The 24,631-nt window shown below is 42.6% G+C and overlaps 1 protein-coding gene across 4 annotated transcripts in view; it reads left to right on the forward strand.

Moving 5' to 3' along the window:
• Positions 1–11,321: 11,321 nt before the first annotated feature.
• kansl1b (KAT8 regulatory NSL complex subunit 1b) overlaps positions 11,322–24,631 on the forward strand; it is a 207,654-nt gene continuing 194,344 nt past the window's right edge. Inside the window, exons 1-2 of one of the 4 annotated variants that reach the window (XM_048614699.1) lie at positions 11,330–11,751; positions 22,145–22,203. The gene's annotated coding sequence lies outside the window, so the exon portion shown is untranslated. Of the gene's footprint in view, positions 11,752–18,690; positions 18,712–22,144; positions 22,204–24,631 lie in introns of those variants that run through there. The other 3 variants (XM_048614701.1, XM_048614698.1, XM_048614700.1) reach the window with 3 other exon arrangements.

Here is a 24,631-nt window from a genome sequence, read left to right on the forward strand (position 1 = left end):
GCAATGAAAAGACATCAGAATTGCTTTCTTGGTCTGTGTAATGTATACCTTTAGGAGGTACAGAGTTCCTGACCAACAACCCCCCTACCCCCATGCTTCCCAACCTCAGAGACTGGTACCCAGAGGATAGCTCATGTGTAAAGTCACACAGCACAGAAACAGACCCTTCAGTCCACGTTGTCCATGCCAACCAAGTTTCCCCAAACTAAACTGGTCCCACTTGCCTGCATTTGGCCCATATCCCTCTAAACCTTTCCTATTCATGTACCTATCCAAATGTCTTTTAAATGTTGTAACTGTACCTGCATCTATCACTTCCACTGGCAGTTCATTCTACATATGAACCACTCTCTGTGCGATAGCCTTGTGGTGTTATTATTAATCCAGCAACTCAACTAGTGTTCTGGGGACCCAGTTTCAAATCCCGCCACAGTAGATGGTGGAATTTGAATTCAATTTAAAAAAATGTGCAATTAAGGATCTACTGAATCATAGTTGATTGTCAGAAAAACCCATCTGGCTCACTAATGTCCTTCAGGGAAGGAAATCCTCACCTGGTCTGGCCAACATGTGAGTCCAGACCCACAACAATGTGGTTGCCTCTCAATTGCCCTCTGAAATGGCCTAGGAAGCCATTCACTTGTAACAATTGCTACAAAGTTTCAACAAAGAAATGATCGCCTGGCATTGACCTAGGCACCGGAAAAGACAATGGCAGAAACAGCCCTGTAGACCCTGCAACATCCTCCTTTCTGACACCTGGGGGCTAGTGCCAAAATTGGGAGAGCTGTCTCACAGACTAGTCAAGCAACAGCCTGACATAGTCATACTCATAACTTACAGATAGTGTCACAGACACCACCATTACCATCCCTGAATATGTCCTGCCCCACTGGCAGGAGAGACTCAGCAGAAGTGGCAACACGGTGGTATACAGAGGGAGTTGCCCTGTGAGTCCTCAACAATGACTCCGGATCCCATGAAGTCTTGTGGCTTCCGGTTAAACAAGGGCGTAAACAAAGTGTCCAGATAACGTTCCCCTTCCTTGATGTGGCACGCTGTCTGTTGTTCGGCCTGAGATCTTCAAAGAAATGGCTACAGAGACAATCGATTCCAAAAACTCCTTGATTTCTGGAACAGTCCCATTTGATTGAAAAATCCCAAACTCAAGGAAGATGGGAAACAGAAGTCAGAAATGAGAGGCGAGTTAATCTAACATCTGTCCTTGAGAAAATTCTAGAATCAATTATGAAGGAAATAGGAGTAGACATTTCAAAAATCATATCACAAGCAGACACTATCAATATGGTAATGTAAAAAAGAAATCATGCTTGTTAAATTTATTAGATCCTTTGAAAATGCTACCAGCCTGAGGATAAAGTGATATTGTGTAATTAGATTTCCAAAACACATCCAAGAGATACCACACAAAACATGATAAATTACCATGCTTAGCAGATTGTCTAATTAACAGGAAACAGGGAGTGATATGAATCTTATTTTCACACTAAATTTAATGAGTGGAATGCTGCAAGAGGTGGTTTTGGAGTCTCAACTATTTGTGATCTAATGGCCTGAAACTGACCATATTATGTCAGATTTGTTGGTAATATTATGGGCATGAAAGCAATTTGTGCTGAGGTTAGAAATGGCCTGTGGGCAGGTTAAGTGAATGGGCAAAGTGTGGCAAATGAAGTATAATGTACGGTAAGGTGACATTGTCCACTTTGGCAGGGACAAATGTACAGACATAGGCCACTCAACCTCTTGAGCCTGGACCACCATTGAACCAGAGCCTCAACCACATTCTCACCTACCCTGATAACCTTTCAGTCTGTTGCTTAATAAGAATCTATTCACCTCTTCTTTATAGATATTCGAGGATTATGCTTTCACCAGCTTCTCAGGAAGGAGAGTTCCAAACTCTCTCAACCTCTGAGAGAATTTTTTTTGCCTGATTCCCTCTTTTAAATGGGCGACCCAAACAAGGACCATGAGTTCCAGGTTCTCCCAAAGGAGTAAGCATCTTTTTCATATCCAACCTGTCAAGACCTCTCAAGATTGTATATGTTTCAATCAAGTTACTTCATACTCACCAAAATTCCAATGGATAAAGACTAGCCTTTCCTCATGAGACATCTCACCCATTCCAGGTATTACTTCAGTACACTTTCTCTGAACTGCCTCCAATGCATTTACAACTTTTCTTAAATAAAACAACCAAATTGTGCATAGCACGCCAAATGCGATATCACCCGTGCCATGTATGAGTGAAATATAACAGCCCTACTTTCATATTCGATTCCCCTTGTGATAAATGTTAACAATCTGTTAGCTTTCATAACTGCCTACCTGTTGTCTAATCTTTCATCATTCATGCTTGAGGACACTCAGATTTCTTTGTAATCTCGCATCATTTAGTTATTAAACTTTTATTTCTTCTTTCCAAAGTGGACAGTTTCACATTTTCTTGCACAATGTTCAATCTGCCACATCTTTGCCCACTCACTTAAACTATCAATATCCTTTTGTAGCCTCCTTGGAACCTCTTTTATCTTTACCAAATTTGGCAACTATGCCTTCATCTAAGTCATTTATATAAATCTTAAACAGTTCAGGTCCCAGCAATGAACCTTGTGGCGCACGACTTATTACTCTTGCCAATCTGAAAAAACTGATTTACACCTATTCTTTGCTTCCTGTTAGCCAGCTAGTCTTCTATTTATGCCAGTATGCTAACCTGTACACAATGAGCTTTTATTTTCAGCAATAACCTTTGATGTGGCACCTGATCAAATGTCTTCGGGAAATCTGAAGTACAGTAAATCCACCGGTTCTCCTTTATCAAGTCACATCCTCACAAAAACTCCAATAAATTGGTCAGACATGATTTAGCTTTTGCAAAACAATATTGACTCTGCCTGATAACTTTGAACTTATCCAAGTACCCTGCTATAACTATTGTAATAATGGCTACTAACATCTGGATCTGCTGCAAGGTGTGCCAGGAGCTCTGGATGAGCTCTTTATGGATCATCCATGAGGCTGAGAATGTCATGGATAGTACATTTAGCCAAGTGGTCACACCACTAGTAAGGGCTACACAGATGGGAAAGAGTTGGGTGACCACCAGGAAGACTGTTAAGTGTAGGCAGGCACCGCAGGAGTCCCCTGTGGCCATTTCCCTCTTCAACAGATACTGTCGGGGGAGTTTGGCCTCTCAGGCAAAGCAACAGCAGCAGCCAGATCAGTGGCACTATGACTAGCTCTGTTGTACAGCTGGGAGGGTCAAAATGTAGGTGAGCAGCAGTAGTAGGGGACTCTATAGTCAGGGGCACAGATAGGCATTTATGTGGCTGCGAACGATACTTCAGGATGTCAAAGATGTCCCCAAGTGTGCACAGAATATTGTGATGGGGGAGGGTAAACAGCCAGAAGTCGTGGTCCATACTAACGACATAAAACACAGAAAGAGAGATGAGGTCCTGCAAAGGGAATTTAGGAATTAGGTAGGAAATTGAAAAGCAGGACCTCTCAGGCTTTATTCTTGGGATTACTCCCTGTGCCATGTACTAGTGAGACCAGAAATGGAAAATAATACAGTTGAATGCCTGGTTAAAGAACTGGTGTAAGAGAACAAGATTCAGCTATCTGGATCATTAGGATCTCATCCAGGACAGGTGGGACCTGTACAAGAAGGACAGGTTGCACCTAAACTGGAGTGACACCAATATGCTGGCAGGGAGGCTTGCTTGTACCACTCGGGAGGGTTTAAACCAGTGTGGCGGGAGTGGGGGTGTGGGAGAGAACCAGAACAGTAAGTCAACATTTAGAGTTTTTGAAGAGAAGAGAGGGGCTAAATCAAATAAGTCTCGTGGAAAGAACAGGAAGGGCCACATTAATGAACACAGCGGGACTAGCTGTCAGAAGTGTATTTAATTTAACACCAGGAGTATAACAGATAAGATAGATGAGCTTAGAGCCTGTATTAGTTCACCGGCACTATGATGAGGTAGCAGTTACAGAAACCTGGTTGTGATAAGGGCAGGACTCGCAGCTCAACATTCCCGGGTTTGGATGCGTAAGGCATGATAGAGAGGGATGTAAAGGGTGGAGGAGTTGCACTACTGATTAAGGAGTATGTCACAGCTGTACTAAGAGAAGATATCTTGAAGGGCTCATCCAGAATAGAACTTAGGAATAAGAAAGGTGCAAACACTATGATGGGGTTGTACTATAGGCCTCCCAATAACCAGCGGCAATTAGAGGACCAGATATGTAAGCAGATCATAGAAGGATGTAAAAACAATAGGGTTGTGGTAGTGAGTGATTTTAATTTCCCCAATATTCACTGGGACTCCCTTAGTGCCGGGCATTTAGATGAGGCAGAATTTGTTCAGTCCATCCAGGAGGTTTCTTATAACAAATGTAGATTGTCCAACTGGGGAAGGGGCCATATTAGATCTTTTACTGCGGAATGAGTCTGGCCAGGTGATCAAAGTTTCAGTGGGGAACATTTTGGAAGCTGTGATCATAATTCCGTAAGTTTTAAGATGGTTATGCAAAAGGATAAGACTGGTCCTTGGGTGAAAGTGCTAAACTGGGGCAAGGCTCATTACAACAGTATTCGGCAGGAAATGGGGGCGGCTGTTTGAAGGTAAATCCACATCTGACACATGGGAGCTTTTTAAAAGCCAGTTGACCAGATTTCAGGATCAGCATGTTCCTGTGCGGATGAAAAATAAGGATGGAAAGATTCGGGAACTTTGGGTGACGAGAGATGTTGTATGTTTCCTTGAAAGGAAAAAGGAAACATATGTAAGGTTTCGCAAACAGAAATCAAACAAGGCCCTTGAGGAGTAAAACGGAAGCAGAAAAGAACTTAAAATAGAAATTAGGAGATCCAGAAGGGGCCTAGAAATGTCCTTGGCAAGTAGGATTAAGGAGAATCCCAAGGCATTTTATATGTATACTAGGAGCCACAGGGTAATTAGGGAAAGGGTCCGTCCACTCAAAGACAAAATATGGAATTTAGGTGTGGAGCCAGAGGAATCAGGTGAAGTCCTTAATGCACATTTTGCATCAATATTCACCAAGGAGAAAGACATGGATCATAGTAAGTTCAGGCAGGGGTTTGTTGATACTCTAAGGCATGTCAATATGAAGAAAGAGATGGTGCTGAGTGTCTTGAAAAACCTTAAGGTAGATAAGACCCCAGAGCCTGATCCCAGGATACCGAAGGAGGCAAAAGAGGAAATTGCTGAAGCTTTGACAGACATCTTTGTAAGTTCTTTAGCCATATGTGAGATCTCAGAAAACGGAGAATAGCCAATGTTGTTCCTTTGTTCAAAAACGGAAACAGGGATAATTTAGGAAATTATAGGCCGGTGAGCCTTAAGTTAGTAATTGGGAAATTATTGGAGAAGATTCTTAGAGACGTGATTTACTTGCATTTGGAGAAGAATGGACTTACTAAGGATAGTCAACATGACTTTATGCAGGGAGGTCTTGCCCCACAAACTTGAGTTTTTTGATGAAGTGACGAAGATGATTGATGAGGGTAAGGCAATTGATGTTGTCTACATGGACTTTTTATCAAGGCCTTTGACAAAGTCCGTCATGGTAGACTGGTCCAGAAGTTTGAAATCGCATGGAATCCATGGTGAGCTGGCAAGTTGGATACAAAATTGGCTTGGCCCTAGGAGACAGAGAGTAGCTATGACGTATGTTTTTCTGACTGGAAGTTATGTGACCAGTGGTATTCTGTAAGGATTAGTGCTGGAACCACTGATGTTTGTAATATATATCAATGATTTGGATGAAAATGTTGGTGGTCAGATTAGTAAGTTTGTAAATGTCATGAAAATTGTTGGGGTTGTGGATAGAAAGGAAGGATATCAAAAGATGCAGCAGGGTATAGAACAGCTGGAAAGTTGAGCTGAGAAATGGCAGATAGAGTTTAATTCAGATAATTGTGAGGTGATGCATCTTGGGAGGTCAAATGCAAGAGGACAGTATCCTGTAAACGATCGGATCCTTAGGAGCATTGACATAAAGAGGGATCTTAAGGTCCACGTCTATAGCTGTGAAAGTGACAACATAAGTGGATAAGGTGATAAGGAAAGCATATGGTATATTTGCCTTCATCAGTCAGGCCATTGAGTATAAAATTTGGCAAGTCATGTTGCAACTGTAATAAGACTTTGGTCAGGCCACATTTGGAGTACTGTGCGCAGTTCTGGTTGCCACAGTATAGGAAGTACGAGGAGGCTTTGGAGAGGGCTCAAAAGAGGATTGTATTGTATTAACCAGAAGGAGATTGGATTGTTTTCTCTCGAGCATCGGAGGCTGAAGGGTACCCTGATAGATGTATATAAAATTATGAGAGGCGTGGATAGGGTGGATATCGGCATCTCTTTCCCAGGTTGGAAATGTCAAATACTCAGGGACATAGGTTTAAGGTGAGAGGGGGAAAGTTTTAAGGAGATGTGCAAGAAAAGTTTTTATTCAGAGGTGTCTGCTAAGCACTGCCAGAAATGGTGGTAGAAGCAGGTATGATAGCAAAGTTTAAGAGGCATTTCGATCTACATATGAACAGACAGAGAATACAGGGTCACAGACTATATGCAGGCAGATGGGATTAATTTAGAATAGCATCATGTTCAGTATAGACATGGTGAACTGAAGGGTCTGTTCCTGTGCTGTACTGTTCCATATTTTATGTATTTTCCCTGGGACAGGTGTTAAGCTAACTGGTCAATTTCCTGCTTCGGTCTCCCTGCTGTTTTGAATAAAGAAGTTACATTCTCTAACATCTACACGAATGGAACCATATATGTATCAAGGAAGATTTGGAAAATTAAAACCGTTGCATCGAGTATCACATGAGCCACTTCTTTTAAGAACTTGGGATGAGGTCCATCAATACCGGCCACTTGTCAGCCACAGGTCCAACCGTTTACTCAGTACCACTTTTCTGATGACTCTGATTCTCGTGGGTTTCTCCCACTCTTCCATTTCCTGATGTATCACTACTTCTGGAATGTTACTTGTATTCTCGGTAGTGGAAACAGTTGCAAAAATATCTGTTCAGCTAATTCCTGAGTTGAAGCAGTTGTGTCGAGGGAAGATTGAGCAGGTTGAGCCTGTACTTGGTGAATTGTAGAAGAATGAGAAGTGGTTTTATTGAATCATGTAAAAATCTAGGGGAATTTGGCACATTATTTGCTAAGAGCATGTTTCTTTAGTGGGGGAATCTAGAATTTAAGCATTGATGAAAGGAACTCAGAAGAGCAAAGCTTGCACTCATCAGGACTGGGATGCAAGAACCAAACTAAGAAAGGGAACAACAATTGGTACAAAATGAGAAGTCAGTGCTGATTTGTTTCCCTTGCTAACATCTTTGTCACTGTGAAAAGCATGTCTTGGATGGGATCACCACCACCCTATTCAAAGCAAAGGTCAGTTACAAAGTTGGCACAAGGACAACATTTGAATGCAAAACTGCATCAATGAATTTCTACACACAACTTAATAAACATCAGCCTGGGCTCAATTTTACTATTGAAATGGAAAAATGAAACAAGTTCCTTTTCTCGATGTAATTGTTCAGATATCTGCCAGTTGTTTCTCTACTACTGTCAACTGCAATCTTACATTTAATATGTCTTGCAATTCATACAGTGCATGTGCTACATGATCAAATTTCTTAGCAACCTTGTCAATGCAGTTGTAGCCACCTGCTCAATATGAGTTTGAAATTGAGATAGTATGTACCAGGATTAACCTGTATGATAATTGCTGCATGAATTTCATGGAATTGTATGAAATGGCCTAAGGCTGTAATTTTGGTCCTGAAAGGTGACAAATCAATTTCAATTTACCTGGAAGGTGAAAGTTTGTTGAAGTTTGAGTAACAAGTTAAGTTATCTGTTTCACACTGCTACTTTGCAGTAAACATGAAAGGTATTGTGCGCTGAAAAGGTGCTGCCTTCAAGCTCAAAGACCGTTTTGCCAGTGCACAAATGAATAATGCAAATTAATACTCATATGATGCAGGTTTGTTGGCTGTCTGTCCCAAAAATGGAAAAATCAAACAAGTTCCTTTTCTGGATGTGATTGCTGAAAAATCTGACAATTGTTTCTCCACTACTCAACTGTAATTTTCTATTTAATATATGTGTTGGAATTCATACGGTGCATGTGCTACACGATTAAACTTCTTTTGACTGTCCATGACGACCATTGTGCTAACCATAATCAACTACTCCATGCTTGGAAATTCCCAGAACAAAGTGTCCAACATTAGATGTAATTCTGCTATCCAGTGCATTTAATAAGTAATTTTAACTATTCTGAGAATTACATTGGAAACCAACTTAAGATTAGCTATCAGGCTCAGTCTTGCCACATGCTTGCTGCAACATGTGTTTGCACACATGACCCCGTTCTTTGAGACAAAAGGATTTTGTCCATACTTTGCATTTTTTTTCAACAAGGAAAGAGAAAAGGAGACAGAAATACCTGCTGCCTTCCCCATGGCAACACCCTGACCAATCATTTTCTTCCAGCCTGGTCTGGTTTCAATCAACTAAGTTGGTTTAGTTAACATTTCCTGCTGCATTTCTGTATCAACCATGGTTTAACCAATCAGTATCCTTTTCCTATACTTTATAATTTGATGTTTTTCAACTGAATTTTGGTTTCTTGCATCCCAGTCCTGATGAGTGCTTGACAAAAAATTTAAATGTTGAGTCTCTTTTTAGCTACGTTGGTGTTCTGCACTAACAAGAAATTATTTGTATCTAGAAACTTGTGGGCAGAGTTTCAAGATAAATTTTAGATGGAAATGAGGGTGCATTTCCTCTCTGAGGATTGTTAGTTTATAAATGCTCTTCTACAGTGAGCAGAGGAAACTGTTATTGAAAACAAAACAGAAATTGCTGGATACATATCAGAAACATATCAGCCATGATCGAATGGTGAATCAGATGATGGGTTGAATGGTCTAATTTTTCTCCCACAGCCACTGATCTTACGGAGGTAAAAGAGAGAGAAAAAACAGCAGTTAGGTAGACAAAGGAATGGGTAACGATCAGCCTGGGAAAATCACTAGTTGCTCATGGGGACCCTTTGTGCCTGATGATGGTTTGGTTGTTACAGCAGCCCATGTGATGACAGGGCCTGCTGTTGTGGGGGTTGGAGGAAAGATGTGGAAGAAGGTGCTCAGGCCGTAAAATTATTGAACTCAATATTGAGTGTTGAGGGCTGCAGGGTCCCCAAACAGAAAAAGAGATTCTGGTCTCTCAGCTTACACTGAGCTTCGCTGGAGCACTGCAGCAAGCCTGAGACAGAGACGTTGGCTAGTGAGCACAGTGGAGTGTTGAAGTGGCAGGCAACCGGAAGCTAAGATCACTTTTACAGAGAGAACACAGGTGTTCTACAAAACACTCAGTCAGTCTGCGCTTCATCTCCCCAGTACAGAGGAAACCATGTTGTGAGCAGTGAATACAGTAGTCTAGATTGAGAGAAGTGCAGATAAATCACTGCTTCTCCTGGAAGGTCTGTCTGGGGCCTTGGATAGTGAGAAGGGAGCAAGTAAATGGGTAAATGTTAAATTTACGATTACATGAGAAAATGCTGTGCAGTTGTGGGGAGGCATTGGGAGAGGAGAATGATCAGTTCAAGGTGTATGAGAAAAAATGGTCCCTGAAGAAAGCTCACCAGGGAGGAGAGGAATATATGGCTTGTGGTGGCAGCCCCTTAGAGGTAGTGAAAGTGGCAGCTGATGATTCTTCAAATGTTGATGCTGTTGGGAGGGAAGTGAGGCCAGGAGGACCTTGTCACTATTGTGGGAGGGAAGAGTGGAGGTGAGGGCAGAATTGTGGGAATGGGTTAGACAGAGCAAAGGACCCTGTCAACCGCAGTGATGGGAATCCTCAATTGAGAAAGAAGGTGGATATTTTGGAGCTTGTGGAAGCTGGCATAGTCAGAACAGATGTGACAGAGACAGAATCTGCGACATTGGAATGGAGTCTTTACAGGAAGTGGGGTGTGAGGACATATAGTCCAGGTAACTGTGTGAGTCAGTAGGTTTGTACTAGATATTGGTGCCAACCTCCTCCCAGAATTGGAAAGAGATGTCAAGGCAGGGGAGGGAGAAGTCAGAGATGGAGCAGGTGAAGGTAAAAACAGAGTGGAAGTGGGAAGCGAAATTGATAAATGTTTCCAATTCAGAATGAGAGCGAGAAGCAACACGGGTTATGTCAGCGATGTAGCAGTTGTGGGGATGGACTCAAGTAAGACTGAAACCAACATGTTCTGCATACCCCACCAAGTGATACGCATGTCTGGGGCCTGTGAAGGTACCCATGGCAACACCTTTGATCTGAAAAAAGTGAGGCGTTAAAAAAATTGTTTAAGGTGCGGAGGAACTTGGCCAGGCAGAGGAGGGTGGTGGTGGATAAGAAAGGTTCAGGCCATTTTTTTTTGGGAAGAAGCTGAGACCCCAAGATTATCCTGATGGGTAGTGTACATATAAATGGATTGCATATCAATGGTGAAAAGGAGGTGGCTGGAGCCTGCAAACTGCATCGGAAGAACAGGGGATGTAAGTGTTAAGGGACTGTAATTGAATATGTCCTGTGGTGAATGAGACAAATTGTTGATTCAGAAGGGTCAACTAATGTGGAGGGCAGGCACAAAGGTAGAGTTATGACCACAATCAGCCACGATTTTAAGTGAATGAGAAATCAGTTCAGATAAGTACATGAATAGAAAAGGTTCGTGGAGGGGGGACAATATGGACCAAACGCAGGCAAGTGGGACTAGTTTAGTTTGGGAACACAATTGATCTGGACTTGTTGGACCGAAGGGTCTGTTTCTATGCTGTTTGACTGACCGAATGGCTTACTCCTATCCCTGTTTCTTATGAAGTTTTATCACTTGTGCAACAAGGATTCCAAATGCAGGCTCTCAGTGTATAACTTGACTTTATTTATAAATTAGATTGCAGCTTGAAATAATCAGGAAGGCGGTGTATGTGTACAGCTTTGATGCACTGAGGTTGTCAGTCACATGCGGCTACTGCATTTCCGTGTTCTGAGTTTGTTGCAATGTTATTTCCTACAAAGTGTGTCTGACCAGAATGGCGCCATCCTGCTCCTCAACCAATAGCCAGACTATTCAGCCGTGGGGGCGGAGGATGCAGCTGAGTGAACGGGGTAGCGCCGAGGCTCCTGGGAACTGTAGTCTGGAGGTGTGGTGGGACTGGAATTGCGACTGCGTAGTGAGGGAGAAAGGACGCGCCGTTGCTCGTCGAACTACAAGCCCCAACGGGCACAGGGCTGTGGCCGGCTGAGCGCCTGCGCGCTCTACTGCCACACAGCGGCCGGGCGGAGTTCGTACATCACCGCCGCGGCTCTCGCTGCATTGTTATCGGGGGAAAGGCTGCACCCTGTAAGCCAGCAGTGCCAGGCCCCGCCGCCATCTTACTGCGCTCTCGTTGCTCCGAAAAAGAAACGACTGACCGACTAGCGTCTCGAATCCTCCAGCTTTTGCTTTTCCTTTGCTGTTTTTGCGGGCGGATAAATCGAAGTGACCCCTGGTAGAGTCGATTTAAGGGCTAGCTCGAGCGGGGCTCCGCCTTTGCCCGTGTGCGTGTTGGCGGGCGGACCGACCGACCAACAGACTGTCTGAAGCTGTGGCTGCTTTGGCCGAGGCCGGGGCCCGGCTCGGGCTCCCTCACGTGCGGTGAGTGCTTTGTTTAATCAGGGGCTGAAGGCGGGTGATCGGGGAGCAAGGGCCTGGCCTCACGTGGCGGCTGCTTTGTGCGCGGAAGCCGTGGCGCCGGGGCAGCTCCCCTCCCCCGCTCTCCCACTCTCCGTGGCGCAGTTGGCGTGGCGGTGCCTGGGAGCCGGGGCCCGGCGGGCTCTGAACCTTCTAGAAGCCGAGCCCAGCCCGCGGCCATCAGCTCATTGTTGCAGCCGGTTACATCATCCAGGTTCCCGGGCACGTGATGGTCGAGCCCCCCCCACCCCCCGTGTCCACCAACGACCCCCCGCGTCCAAACCTGACTCCCCCCACCCCCACATGTCCACCCCCGATTTCCTCCAAAACCGACAACCTCACATCCACCTTCAGTCTGAAGTCTCCAGTCTCTTTCTCTGTATTCCCCCCCATACAAACAGCCACCCACCCACCAACCATATCCAGCAACTTAGGGTCTACCCTTTATCTCCTTCAAGGCAGGTGTCTCATCTACTTGTCCGTCCCAATCCCACAATCCAAGTTGTGTAAATGGCCAAATGCATGGCGGATGAAATATAATGTGGATAAATTTGAGGTTATCCACTTTGGTATCAAAAACAGGAAGGAGGATTATTGCCTGAATGCCCTTTTCCCAATCTACAGGCAGTGCAGTGAGACTTTGGTATCATTTGTGTACCAGTTGCTGAAAGTTAAGCATGCAAGTGGCGAAGAAGGCAAGTAGTATGTTGGCTATTTTAAGAAGAGGATTCAAGTAGCAGGGATGTTTTGCTGCAATTGTACACGGCCTTAGTGGGACCACACCTGGAGTATAGTGTCCAGTTTTAATGCCCCTATGTGAGGAAGGATGTTATGGAGAAGAAAGGGGAGCAACAAAGATTTACCAGACTGATTGTTGCTGGGATGGCAGCATTGACAAGCCTTGATTAGTTAGGACTGTATTTGTTGGAATTTAGAAAACTGAGTGAGGGAATCTGATTAAAAACATACAAAATTCTAACAGGATTAGACAGGGTAAACTCACGAAAAGTGTTCCCAATTAAGGATACAAGGTCAGCCATTTAGGACTGAGATTAGAAGAAATTTCTTCACCCAGAGTCATAGAGATGTACAGCATGGTCCAACTCATCCATGCTGATCAGACATCCTGAATTAGTCTAGTCCTACTTGCTAGCATTTGGCCCACCCATCCAGATGGCTTTTAAATGTTGTAATTGTTTCATCCTCCACCACTTCCTCTGGCAGCTTGGTCCATGCATGCACCACTCCCTGTGTGAAAAGTTGCCTCTTAGGTTCCTTTTAAATCTTTCTCCTCCGTCCTTAAACCTGTAGTGGTGGATACACCTAAATGGAAAAATATGAAAGAAATGACAGGGAAGGACAATTCAGGAGAGGTTATTAAAGTCTCCACAGACACAAATACGACAGTGTTTGGAAAAGGCTAGCAATCAAACACTGGAAAAACAAATGAAAATGAGAAGAGGGAGGGTTAATACAAGACTGAAGGTGTTATTCCTTATACTGCATGCATTCAGATATAAGGTAAATGAGCTTGTGGCGCAGATCGAAACTGGCAGGTATGACATGGTAGGCATCACGGAGATGTGGCTGCAAGGAGGTCAGGATTGGCAACTGAATATCCAAGGATATACATCCTATCGAAAAGATAGGCAGGTGGGCCGAGGGGGTGGGGTTGCTTTATTAGTGAGAAATGAAATTAAATCAATAGGAAGAAACGAAGTAGGGTCAGATGGTGTAGAATCTGTGTGGATAGAATTGATGAACCGCAAATAAAAAAAACATAGTTGGGGTTGTGTACAGGCCTCCAAACAGTAGTCAGGAGCTGGGGCGCAAGATGCACCAGGAGATAGAAAAGGTGTGTAAGAAAGGCAAAGTCATAGTGATCATGGGGGATTTCAATATGCAGGTGAACTGGGAAAATCATGTTGGTAGCGGATTGCAAGAAAAGGAGTTTGTGGAATGTCTACGAGATGGCTTTTTGGAGCAGCTCGTGGTGGAGCCCACAAGGGAACAGGCAATACTGGATTTGGTGTTGTGCAATGAGGCAGACTTGATAAGGGAGTTTAAGGTAAAGGAACCCTTAGGAGGCAGTGATCATAATATGATAGAATTTACTCTGTAATTTGAGAGGGAGAAGATACAATCAGAGATGACGGTATTACAGCTGAATAAAGGTGACTACAGAGGTATGAGGGAGGAGCTGGGCAGAATTGACTGGAAGAGGAGCCTAGCAGGAAAGATAGTGGAACAGCAATGGCAGGAGTTTCTGGAAGTAATTCAAGAGACACAGCAAAAATTCATCCCTAGGAAAAAGAAGCATAGTTCAGGGAGGATGAGGCAACCGTGGCTGACTAAGGAAGTCAGGGATAGCGTGAAAGCACATAATGTGGCAAAGGACAGTGGGAAACCAGAGGACTGGGAAGCTTACAAAGAGCAGAGGGCAACAAAAGAAGAAATAAGGAGGGAGAAGATTAAATATGAGGGTAAGCTAGCTAGTAATATAAATAAAGACTGTAACAGTTTATTTTGGTATATAAAGGGCAAAGAGAGGCAAAAGTGGACATTGGACCACTGGAAAATGATGGTGGAGAGATGGTCGTGGGGAACAAGGAAATGGCTAAGGAACGGAATAATTACTTCGCGTCAGTCTTCACGGTGGAAGACATGAGTAATATCCCAAAAAGAGTCAGGGGGCAGAGCTGAGTATGGTGGCCATCACCAAGGAAAAGGTGCTAGTAAAACTGATTGGCCTGAAGGTGGACAAATAACCTGGACCAGATGGACTACACCCCAGAGTGCTAAAGGAGGTAGCTGAAGAGATAGTGGAAGCCTCAGTGGTGATCTTTCAGGAATCACTAGGGTCAGGGTGAGTCCCAGAGGACTGGAAAATCGCTAACGTGACACCCCTGTTTAAGAAGGGAGTAAGGCAAAAGATGGAAAGTTACAGGCCGATTAGCCTAATCTCAGTTGTGGGTAAAATTTTGGAGTCCATTGTAAAGGATGACATTGCTGAATATTTGGAAGTGTATAGTAAAATGGGGCAAAGTCAGCATGGTTTCATCAAGGGGAGGTCATGCCTGACAAATCTGCTAGAATTCTTTGAAGAAGTAACGAGCAGGGTAGACCAAGGAGAGCCAATGGATGTTATTTACCTGGACTTCAAGAAGGCCTTTGATAAGCTGCCACACAGGAGGCTGCTGAGTAAGATAAGGGCTCATGGTGTTAGAGGCAAGGTGCTAGCATGGATAGAAGATTGGCTGTCAGGCAGAAAGCAGAGAGTAGGGAGAAAGGGGTCTTTCTCAGGATGGCAGCTGGTGACAAGTGGAGTTCCGCAAGGGTCAGTGCTGGGACCACAACTTTTCACTTTGTACATTAATGATCTAAATGAAGGAACTGTGGGCATTCTGGCTAAGTTTGCAGATGATACAAAGATAGGTGGAGGGACAGGTAGTCTTGAGGAGGTGGTGAGGATGCAGAAGGGCTTGGACAGGTTCGGAGAGTGGGCAAACAAGTGGCAAAGTGTGAGGTCATGCTCTTTGGTAAGAAGAGGAAAAGCATGGACTGTTTTCTAAATGGGGAGAAAATTTAGAAGTCTGAAGTGCAAAGAGACTTGGGAGTTCTAGTCCAGGATTCTCTCAAGGTAAACTTGCAGGTTAATTCAGTAGTCAGGAAGGCAAATGCAATGTGAGCATTTATTTTGAGAGGACTTGAATATAAAAGCAGGGATGTACTACTGAGACTTTATAAGACTCTGGTCAGGCCACATTTGGAGTATTGCGTGCAGTTTTGGGCCCCATATCTCAGGAAAGATGAACTGGCCCTGGAGCAGGTTCAGAGGAGGTTCACGAGAATGGTCCCAGGAATGGAAAGCTTAACATGAGGAACATTTGAGGACTCTGGGATTATACTCATTGGAGTTTAGACGGATGAGGGGGGATCTAATTGAAACTTTCAGAATACTGAATGACCTGAACAAGGTGGATGTTGGGAAGATGCTTCCATTGGTAGGAGAGTCTAGGACCCGAGGGCACAGCCTTAGAGTAAAGGGAAGACCTTCTAGAATGGAAAAAGGAGAAATGATTTCAGCCAGAGAGTGGTGAATCTATGGAATTCACTGCCACAGAGTGCTGTGGAGGCCAGGTCATTGAACAGGGAAACCAGAATTGCACGCAGTATTCCAAAAGTGGCCTAACCAGTGTCCTGTATAGCCACAACGTGACCTCCCACTCCTATTTTCAGTGCGCTGATCAATAAAGACAAGTGTACCAAATGCCTTCTTTACTACCCTGTCTACCTGCGACTCCACTTTGAATGAACTGTGCACCTGCACCACTAGGTCTCTCTGTTCAGCAATACTACCCAGCGCTTTACCATTATGTGTATAAGTCCTGCCCTGATTTACCTTAGCAAAATGCAGCACTTCACGTTTATCAAAATTAAACTCCATCTGCCACTCCTTGGCCCGTTTGTCTGTGTGATCAAGGTCCTGTTGTACTCTGAGGTAACCTTCACTGTCCACTACACTACCAAGTTTGATATCATCTGCAAACTTAACCAACCATACCTCCTATCGACAGATCCCGATCATTTACACAAATGACAAAAAGCCGAGTGGTGAGCCTGTGGAATTCTCTGCGCAAAAAGTGATTGAGGTTAAAACTTTGAATGTTTTCAAGGAGTCACATGTTCTTGAGGCTAAAGGATATGGGGAGAAAGTGGGAAGGGGGTATAAAGTTGAATGATCCACTATGATATTAAATGGTGAAGTAGGCTAGAAGGGCCTCTTCCTATTTTTTACATTTCAGTGTAACCTCCCGCCCAATTTGTGAGTCCTGTCTGTCTGATGTATTTTCCTGCACCTTTCTGATATGACAAATCCTAGAGCTATGAAAGCATAAGTTCTCTGTGATCTGATGAAAGTTTGCTATGACTCTGTAAACCTTTTTTCTGTTTCCTTTGTTGCTGTATACCCACAAGAGGAATCCCCCAATAATTTATCCCCATAACATTGGTCACTGGATGCTTTTACAATTAAAAGCAAAATAGTGGGGACACCTGAAGTACGAAACAAGCACAATGCTGGAGAAACTCAGCATCTGTTGGGAGAAAAACCATGAACATGTTAAATCTAGTGTGACTTCTTCAGAAGAGTCATACTGAACTCACCCTGTTAGCTCTGTTTCAATCTCCACAGATGCCGCCATGCCTGCTGAGTTTATCAGAATTCTGTGTGTGTTTGTGTTAGATGCTTTTATAGAGTGTATGCTGCACAGGACAGCTCAGGATTTAACCATAATCCGGAACTAGAAAGCCCAGGGCTGTGGTGTCCCCTGGGCTGAGTAATTTTGTGTTTTCTTGCTGTTTGTGGGTGACCTCAGACTGTTGCTTGGGAGAATTGAGTCACTGACTTTACATTCAAACAGTTTTCATTATATGGAATATGATCACGTTGAAATGTCTGAAATTTTTGGAGCACTATATTTGTGGCTTGAATTCCTTGGGTAGGCCTCTTTATGTTGAACAAATGTGTTTGTGATATTGCACCAAACTTTGTCCTTCCTTCAGGCCTGCTGTTGTGTTATCTCAAAGGGGACCTCTCAGTTTGAAAGGTCACCTCTTGCCATGACACTCTTGTTGACATAGTTAGGGAGGAATATTATCCTTTTTGTTTCCTCATCAGTAGTAGGTCCAGGTTCTCTAAGATGTTCTAACTAGGAAATTATAGAATACAGGTCTACACCATAACTAATTGGCCTGTACGTATTATCAGTTGATTTGATTCTTTAAAATGTGTTGTTTAATTTATGAACAGATTGTTACATGGTTTTTTTCTGTCTTGTGAAATAGTACATCGCAGTAGGCTGTAGTATTTAGAATACACTTGTATAATCTTGTGAAATTGTTCCTGTTGCCAGTGACAAGAGCTCTTAACCATGAATATTTCACCATTACAGTATATAACTGCAAACATGTTTTTGGTTTAGTTTAATGGAATCTGTTTGTGTAATGGTGTTTTATTTGACTTCAGTGAACATTGTATGTCTGTAGTCCCATTATTGTACTTGAAACATTTAATTTGGATAAAAGTAATAAAAAGCTGAGAATGTTCAAGTCTGAGAGCAGGAATGTTTACATATTACAGTGCTGGCAAATACTTGCTGAACCAAGTTTTAGTTTGTCCATGTTTTTTAAAAAAGTATTTGGGAAGGAGCTGGTGTCAAAATATAAAATTTGAATTGGTGGGTCTTGGAGTCAGGAATTTACTTGCGAAGGAATGAACAGTGAACTAGCAAATACGTGAATTTTTGTCTTGTGGAAAGCTTTGTCTTTTTTATGCTAGCTATTATAACAGTCTTGAAGATGGGAGTCTGGTCATTCATATGGTATGGCACAGCTACCGTTTCTGTTTGGTGACGTCAAGTGGTTGTAGTCAGGCCATTCGTCCGTAAGACTAGAGTTGGGCCATTCGATGAGATCATGGCTGATTGAATAAACTTCAACTCAATTTTCCCACCTTATCCCCATAACCCTGGATTCCCTAACTGCTTAAAAAACCTCTTTGACTCAGCCTTGAATACACTTAACAATCCAGCCTCTCTGCTTAAAAAAAAAGTTGCCACAGTTTCATGACCATCTGAGAGAAGAAATGTTCTCATTTCTGTCCAAACTGGACAACTCCTTTTTCTGAGATTATGCCCTGTGGTTCTAAATTATCCCACAAGGACAAACAACCTTTCTGCATCTACCCAATCAAGTCCTGAGAGTTTTCTACCTTTCAATAAGGTTGATTCTCATTCATCTAGGTTCCAATTAGTACAGGCCCAACCCACTCAACCTCTCCTCATAAGAAACTCTCTCCATACCCATGATCGGCCTAGTGAACCTTCTCTGGACAGCCTCCAGTGCTAGTAGATATTTCCTCAGGTAAGGGAACCGAAACTATTTACAGTATTCCAGCAGAGGTCTGATTAGTGCTTTGCAGAGTTTTAGAAGCTCCCTATTTTTTGTACTCCGTTCCCTTCAAAAAAAACGCTAGCAGTCCATTTGCCCTCTCTACTGTCTGCTGTACTTAGATATTAACTTTTTGTGATACATGTGAGGGCTCCCAAATCTTTCTGTGCTTCAACGTTCTGAAGACTTCCTCAACTTAAGTAATACACAGATCCTCTTCGTCTTACCCAACTGGATAACCTCACATTTTCCTGCATTATATTACATCTAAGTTTTGCATTTGTTCAACCATTAGACTTTGTGTTATCCTCTTTACTTGCCTTCCAACCTATTTTTTTGTTATATTACCAAACTTGATAATCATGCATTCACTTTTATTTAAAGAATCTCTTACTGTCCCTTTGAATATACTTGCTAGTTTGCCCACAATGTTTATTTTCTCCCTCATTTTATTTTATTTTGGCTTTTAAAACTTTTCTAATCCTGTGGTTTACCACTAATCTTTGCTACAATGTATGTTTTAAGTTCAACACAGATGTTTCCAACCCAAATTTCCCATTCTCAACCTGAATGCTACATTCTGCCATTTGATTGTCATTGTTTTCTCAGGAATGTTTTACTTTTGGTTAGTTTTATTGAACTCATCACGTTGCACATTGACAGATCCACTATAACTTGATCTCTGAGTAATCATTCACACCACACAAGTGACCACTTCCAACTAGAGAATCTGAACATCTGTGCTTGACATTCAGTGGCATTATGATCGCTAAATCCCCTTTTGTCAGCATTATATGAGTTACTCTTGACCCAAAAGTGAACTGGACCAGCCATCTATATACTCTACAAGAACCAATAAAAGGCAAGGAATCCTGCAGTAACTCACCACCTGACTCCTTACTGTCTCCGACTCCCAAAACCTGTCCAGTATCTTCAAAGCTCAGTGGAGGAATGTGGTGGATTACACTTCATTTTTGTGGATCATTGCAGCTCTGACAATGTTCATGAAGCTTGTTACCACACAGGACAAAGCAGTCTGTTTGTTTTGTTCTCTATCTACCACCTACAACTGCTTCACCACTGACGCATAATGGCAGCAGTGTGTACCATCTCAAATTGACTGCAGTGACTCAACTAGGTTGGTATGACAGCACCTTCCCAACATGTGACCCTTATATCTAGGAGGACAAGGTTGGCAGATGCATGGAACCACCACTATTTGGCAAGTTCTGCTCCATGCCATGTACATTCATTCCTCCATCTCTGCAAGGGCTCTTCCTGAGAACCCCAACGAATGATGAAATTTGCAAGTGCGGAGCTCATTTAAAAATAATTTAAAAATCATGGGTATTAATTTTTGCTGTTACTTAATTTTGGCAGAGATGGGCAGATTTGCAATTTATGATTCCTCAGATACAGAGGATTTACTGTACTAATCTTACTGGAACTATATTGGTATTGTTTCATCAACGGTGGGATAAAATTTAGGGATTCCCAGATGGCACTGTGTATGTCCCAGCACCCCATGAAAGTTCAATAAGTTACTCATGACCCCATTTTCACAAGTAGCTGGGGATTTGCAAGGAAAGCTAGTCTGGCCAGGGACACCCACAACCTGTGAGCAAATACGTTTTAGGGAATTACTTTTGGCCACAATCTTTTGGACTGATGAGAGTATTGAGCAGAGTTAGAGCTTTTGCTAACCGTCTAAATCTTAATATATTGTAAAGCCTCTTCTTGCTCAAATAGTTTGAGCAAAGCTTGCCATCAAGTCTCCCAAAAGAGGCACATCTACTGGATAAGGTTTTGATGGAATTCTGGTCCTTGACTGAAACTGCTGAAGTTATGTTTGGGAGAGAGAGTACTGGGTAGAAAGTTGCTGCAGAAATTTTGATAGTTTCACTGGATGCTGTACTGGGTGAGTTGGATGAAGAGCAGAGAAGTTTGAACAAGGGTAATTTCAAGCAATGGTTTCAAGATTAGGTTCCTTTGTTGGTTTTCGAGCAACAATGTCAATTCTGTATTGTTGGGGTCTAACAAACATTAGTCTCTAGGACTAGCATCCACTAAGTGACTGAAACCATTATTTAGTGGTCCTGATGCCTGATATTGTCTGCCTGGCCTGATGCTGCCTTCTTCTGGAGTGTGCCATGTGACAGTCTTTGTTAATCACTTGTGTTGGTCTCTTTTGGGACAGGACTGTCTTTTGGTCAGCTGTTTAAAGTAGATGGTGGTCAATGTAGCTTGCTATCCTCTGAAATGTTCCACTGCTGCAGTGCTTGACAACTTTGTGTTTGAGACTAGGCAGTGTGTTGGCAGGTTACTTAGCTGTGCAGGTGTCACAGCTAAGACCGGTCACATCTTCAGTTACCCTATGCCCCTTCCAATAGAACGCTCAGTGTGAATGCCAAACAGGGACTCTGATCTGAATTTTATTTCTCCCTGTTAGACATAGGCAAGCAAGAATGCATGTTCTAAGCTAAATGAGTTTTCTTCTCCTTAAATTCCTGTTATTAATTCACGAAAAATATAGGATGACCACCTAGGTTTCCACGTTGACTGCTGTAGATGTTTTTAATTCACCTGCTCAGATGTGTTACGAGGGATGCCTGGAGGAGGAGAGAAAGAGCAGGTCAGAGTGAGCCTCCTGGTTCAGCAGACAGGATACCACTACTGTGCCATAACAGTCCTTTTTAATGCATGGTTTGCTCGTGGGTATTTTAATGAATCAGTTCAGACACCCCTCTAGGTCATGCAGAATGTGAACCCAAATCCTTTGACCTAAAGGTAAGAAACTAACGCTTTGCCACAGCAACGCTGTTGACTGCTATATTCAGATGCCTATCTGGATTATTGGACCACAAGTGCTCTGGTTGGAGAAAATATTTCCATTTATGAACTTTAGAAACCATTGGGTTTTTTTTCCATCCAGTTGCTTGGGGATGAAAGAAAGCAGAGGGCTGTTGAGGGTGTTACAAACAGTGTTGTGATGGTGCTGTGGGACAGTTAGTACAGCTCCTGTTTGTGCACAGTGAGGTGGCTGCTATTGTAGAGTGAAAAATTTGTTTATTACGAGAAAGGTGCTTTAACTTGGACTGATATCTTGTCGCAATATGTCATTTATTTAAATTCACCGAGTGGGTTGGTTGTCTTCCTTCTTTGACTTTTTCATATGCTTCTCAAGTAAGCAAGGTGCTTTGGATCTCATTGCAGTGATGAGCCAATGAATATTGGGTTCTGTGGCATGAGGTTTACTGCATGGAGCTTGTTTCCATTTGTGTCTTTGTTCTTCCCATATCCATTTCACTGGTTATCTTCAGAGAGTAGCTTGAGAATTTCCACATGTGGAACTGTTTTGAATGTATGAGACTCCATGTTTATAATTATTTTGTTGTAATATTTGCAGTGGGATTTGGACAAAGGAGAGAACTACAAGGGAACCATTCAAAGCATTTGAAACTGAAGGTATTTTTAGAGTTGGTAATGTTGATACTTTAGTGACAGGGTGTTGCCGCTTTTCTAATGTTCGAAAATCTGGAGTAGAACATTGAAATACTAGAACATAGTTAATGTCAAATCACAGACCAGTAACTTGCACAATTTTCCTTTTGTTAATTCAAAAATGGCAGGCACTTAAATGAGGAATGAGACCCTACAGTTGAGTGTTTTAGTGTTGAAACAATCTAAATTAGGAAGCTTTTGGATTACATACTTGTTAGTTAACTTGCTGTACTTGGTCTCCATTCCTGCTTTGAAGGGAAAATACAAGAGTTCCTAACATTGAAATCTGGTCAGCGACCCATTTCATCTGTTTACATTGGTATTTTTTGTCAGCTTGTTCAGCAATGTTATGACGTACCACTGGTGCAGGTGGGCATTGAAATTGGGCCTTCTGCCTCAGAAGTAGGGGCACTACCAGTGGGCCACAATAGTCCTCTTGTTCAGACATGTTATGACACACCTCTTGGACAGGTAGGATTTGAATGTGGTTCTCCTGGCCCAGTGGCATAAAGACTACCACCGCACCAGGTGAGTCCTTCATCTGTTCATATTTTAACCAGCATTCTTAGACACTAGTCTTGGGCAGAGGAATTTGAACTCTGCCCTCCTGACTGAGAGATAGGGACACTACCACTGTGCCAGAAGAGACCCTCATCTGTTATGAATTCTCTTTATCACATGTAGCTATTGTAGATATTTTATAATCAATCTGTTCAGCAATATTAGAACAAGCCTCTGGAGCAGATGGGACTTGAATTGGCCCTCCAATCTCTAAGGTATGGAACTTCCACTGTGCTGCAAGAGTCTTTCATCTGTTAATCTCAAATGAGGCTAAATTAGGATCAGCTGTGGTGCCCTTTACGAAGTTAAATAACCTGGCTGAACCTTGTGGTCAGTGTTGCTAGTGAAGTAAAATTCTCTGTCTTCAGGAAAGTAGAAATAGATTTTAGGAAATATAGCATAAACGTGACCGAGAGCTCTCTGTGTGGAAATAGTGATTTGTTCTGGGTTGTAAGAGTACAAACAACCGTTGATATCAGTGTTTGTGCCAATGTGTGAACTGCCCTGTTGATCTGGATACCATCCTGTAGATTTAGATTTGCGAGATCATGGGCTCACAAACAGATTAAGACCTCACAGCTGTTCTCTTTGTGGAGCTCGCTGGCTTCTTGATGCATAGTTAGAACATTTCAGTACCTCTGGATGGAATCAGAAAATTATGTTTTGATTGGTCAGAATCTGACCACAGGATTCAGCAATTTAGCAGGTTCCATTCACTCATGTAATCTTGTGTTCAAGGTTGGTTTATGAAAAACGATGGAATGAATCAGTTTAAAATGAGTGCTGTGTAAAAATACGCATGTCTACAAAGTGGAAGTTGAGTGTGCATGCTGCTGTCAAGTGTAGGAGAAAGGTTACTCAACATCACTAATAACGGATTTAATGTAAAGAAACTTGAAACATTGAGTAGGAGTGTACTCAATTCAAGTTGACACCTGGGCAAAACCAAAAATGGGTGGACTGTGGTTCTTGGGTCCACTATAGTTTTTTAATTGTTGCAAATGATTTGTGGCTTTTGAGTTGTGATTTTTGTTGACGTGAACCGTTAAACTTTTCTATTGATAGCACAGCAAACTTTGTTTTAACCGGAACTTTTTAAACCAGCACTTGATAAACTGGCAAAAAGTGTATACTTCAAATACTGCAAAGTTTACAGTATTATCACTGTCTCTTAGACACATGTCTAAGTATTCAGTCTGACAGTAAGTTTTATTTAAGGCAAAGTTGCGTTATTTGTGACTTATACTGTAAATAAAGTATAACAGTGTGTATACTCCCTGCATTATATTTCTATTACTTAGCATGTGTTTTCACATTGATTATGTGGATCTCTTGACTGTACGGAATATTTGATCTACGGCACATGCCTCGTCCCCTCGGGTGTTAATAAAAAGTATGCTGTAAAATAATGGCATTCTCCTCTATTTTTGAAGTTAGTGAGAACGACAGAGTAATGCACAGTTTAAAGTTCAAATTTATTGAATTGGTTCTGTATGGTGGAACGATCCTGTGTCGCAATCGTTTTGCTCTTGATACAGAAAGAGCTGCAAATGGGCTTGAATTAAGCCACTTTAACAGCTGCTTTTGAATTTTTGACTTGGCAATGTGTCTTGAATCAATGGACTAAAAGCACAGCGTAGATGGAAATGAACCATTTCTGTTAGTAATTTGGCCAGGATCTAGGGAACAGAGATTGAAAGTGATAGTAGGAACTGCAGATGCTGGAGAATCTGAGATAACAAGGTGTAGAGCTGGATGAACACAGCAGGCCAAGCAGCATCAGAGGAGCAGGAAGGCTGACGTTTCGGGCCTAGACCCTTCTTCAGAAATG

Source organism: Rhincodon typus, chromosome 30, assembly GCF_021869965.1.
Source record: "Rhincodon typus isolate 14 chromosome 30, sRhiTyp1.1, whole genome shotgun sequence".
Lineage (NCBI taxonomy): Eukaryota > Metazoa > Chordata > Chondrichthyes > Orectolobiformes > Rhincodontidae > Rhincodon > Rhincodon typus.